Raw genomic sequence first — 3,583 nt, forward strand, 5'->3', positions numbered from 1 at the left:
AAAAAAAAAAAATGAATCGTACCTATTTCGTATCCGGTTGTTAGGACTATTAGAATTAAATAGAACATATTTCTAAGCAAACTAATAAGCAAGTTCAGGGATGCTTACTCCTGAAAGTAAAGTTGGTTTTACAATGTGATTTGTACAAGCAACTTTATCCATGCTGAAGCTCCTCATGGTTGTGGCAGTGCTCGTCTGCCTACTGTACTCAACCAAGAGAAGTAACGATGAGAGAAATGGTTTCTTACCAACTACTAACCTGACCTTCCTGGTTAGATAAATATGTTTCTTCTTCTTGAAAACTGGTTCTGGAACTATTTATGGAATCATTAAGTTATGCACTGTAGTAAAAGCAGAAAAACATAAACATGTTCCTATTTGCTTTTATCCAGATTCGTCAAAATAATCTGAAGTGACTAGCAACAGCACAGTGAACTTCATTGTAATATGGGTTATTAAATGCAGCTTGCATGTCAGTCTGACAATGTCATATTCTTTCTGCATTGTCTTTGACCTGATTTGCTACAAGGCTAGGTCAAAGCTCTTACTGGAGGAGAATAACCAGTTTTATTGCTTGCTCTGTAGCAGATTAAAAATGGAAACGTTTGCCACCAGGTCTTTTTCCATCTGGATGGTGTGAATACACAAAAAGAGAAGCAAATTCCATTTTAAGTGGTGTCTAACTAGCTACTGAAAAATATTCCTCACAAACTGTCAAAATCCAGAGTGGTTTCTCAGGACTGTTACAAACTAAATCAGTAGAACCTGTTGCACTTCTTCTTTGGTATGTAGTCCAATATAATAAATGGAGACTGTGCATCTTCATAAAATGATACACAGCTGACTGCTGGCCACATGCATCATCTACTGAATCACTGTAAAGTTCTGTACTGAGCAGCAGCGTTCTGCCAATACTTTGCTTTTTAAGGATAAGAGCATCTTCCAGGAAAATAAGCATGTAGAATTTGGGGAGTATTCTATACGTGATGAGAAAATTAAAACTTGTAGCTGATATTTGGGCTCTTACTGTATATCAAGTAGTGTGCAGTTATATAGCAGTATATATAGTATATAGTTGGTGTAAGTATAATTTTACTTGGTCAGATTTTTGTTTCTGTCCAAAAAGCTACAGTGGAGTGTGTAAATGCATGAGGTGGAGAAAACGATTCCTTTCCGTTTTAGCCACTAGCCAAAAGGAAAGTTCAACAAGAAATATGCTGTGTGGATCAGACATGTATAATAGTCTGGTGAGTCATAGCTTAATCATATCTTAATAGCTGATTATTCAGTTCGTTTTATTAGTTCTTCAAGATTTTAAAACTTCCTGATTAATAATTGAAGTTTAGGTAAATTTATGTTCCCACAGTTACAATCCTATTTGAGTCTTCTGAGTGCTCAGTGATTAGACAAACATTTGAAAAGTTCTACTTTTTAAACACTGTTAGGGTTAGGGATTGGAGGTGGGTTTGGGGGAGGATTCTACTTTCAGAATGTTGGGAATATGATGGCAGAGTGGGTCAGATCCAGAAAGCATATGTAGGTCTCTTCAGATGGAACTTGTGACCTGCAAAATTCACCCACTTCTGTTGGCATCTGATTCTAAAGTTGTCCAGTGGTCTTAGGTAAATATAGATAAATGGTTAATGTTGGAGGTTGGCAGCCCTGATTTTGGGTGATGAAGGGAAAATGAGTGCAAACTTGTGATGAATCTCATTTCCAATGGGTAATGTACTCCTTCAACAAAGTAAAACATTCAGGAAGCAGGAAGCCAAAACACCTGTGGGCAGGCACTTGTAGCATGTTACTGGCTTTGAATTAGACCCAATGTAATTCAGAATTAGATTTGATTTGGAAAGAGTTATAGACTTTATATGCATCTTGAAGAATGATTGCTGCATAAATTGAAAAGGCTCATGGGTTTATTTGCATTTAAAAATCTGAAAGTGTGTATTACCTCAGGGAAAGCAGAGCCAGATCTCAGCATCTGCTGTTTGGTATACTAGAGATGTAACAACTATTCCAGTAAGAGTGTATTTTTGTTTTTTGTTGATTTCTTTTTAATTGAACTAGCTCAAGTAAAACAGGTTTTGGCATTTTATGGCAATGCATATATCATTCTAATGAAAAATATTTTCAGCTGGCAGTAGGTATTCTGCTGTTTTGGTGAAACATTGATGCAGCTTGATTGCAGGGTTCAGATGTCATTTGCCTGTGTTAAAAGCTAGAAAAAAATACATCAGACTACAAAATTGCTAGCAGCATTTTGGAAAATATATTTTAAAAGCAAGAGTATGAGGATTTAAGTAAGGATCATATATTCATCTTTGATTTAAGTAAAGCATTTTTCCTTCAGTAGGCACTTAACATTATGAACAATTGTATTAGTTATCAGAGCCTTCCATGAGATGCTGAAATTTCAGAAAATATAATGTCTTAATTGTTACAGAATAATGCCAAAATTTGGAACCTTGGGTCAAGAATAGAATAATTCAAAACTATTGTATATTCTACTACATGTATAACAAATTAAAAACTGAGTTTAATATACAACGTCAAGATGATGAAACAAGTATGTTTGCCTAATGCTGAGTTTTATTTGGCTATTTCAGAAGCTAGTAGATGGAAAAATGTCCTGAAATAAGAAGATTAGACATCACTGTAGTTGTTATGCTATATGTTGTATGCAAACATAACCTTGTAGAAAATTGTTTGTTCCTAGTTAAAATATTAGATAACTATCAACGAAACTCATGGGGGAAAAAAAAAGATGCACTTGTTCTCCATTTTACATGGTCTGTTCTGACTTAAAACTTTTTTTTCGTTGTAACTGCGGGAGATTAACTCCATGGAATTTAGAATTAATAAGTATTTATAATGGTACATAAAATAGAGTAGGTTTTAGAATGAACACTTTTGAGACTGTAAAAGACTCACTTTTGGTTTGGGCTGTGGTATTTGCAAGAAATATGTGCAGGTGTTTTATGAATGTTTGGTCTGATTTCCCAACATACACCTTATTTCAAAATTTATTTTACTATTTACAAAGAAAACATTACTCTCACTATTCAGAGTAAGACTGATTTAATATCTGATATAAGTTTCATGTCTGCTCATGCTTATTTGTTAAGCAGAAATCTATAAATAAGAAGGTGTAAATAAGATTTATTTTTTGCCAGTCCTCCTTTCTGGCAGGAGTTCCTTGGGAGCTTTTTTTAAAGCTACTTTCTTACTAACGCTTACTTATGATGCTACTGAAGATGGGACTTGTGGCAGACTGAAGGTTGCCTTGGGTCTATATTATTTGTTTCCTTTTGCCATGTCATTGCTCAATTCATCTGTTCTGTTTTTACTTGCAGAGTATCCTCTTTTTTTGCTTATATAGAATCACCACCCGAGGGAATATCTCAGAAATGGAATGACCACATTTGGCAGCAATAATAATAACCTGAAACAATGCATGTCAGAGGCACTGTACCCTGGCAGCATGCATAGGATGAAGCAGCATTAATGAGTGGGTGCTCCAGTGATTGCACATGGTCCTACAAAGTTAAAAGTTTATCCTTCTTTTATGATGAATACTAAG

This window comes from Meleagris gallopavo, chromosome 4, assembly GCF_000146605.3.
Source record: "Meleagris gallopavo isolate NT-WF06-2002-E0010 breed Aviagen turkey brand Nicholas breeding stock chromosome 4, Turkey_5.1, whole genome shotgun sequence".
In the NCBI taxonomy this organism is placed as follows: Eukaryota; Metazoa; Chordata; class Aves; order Galliformes; family Phasianidae; genus Meleagris; species Meleagris gallopavo.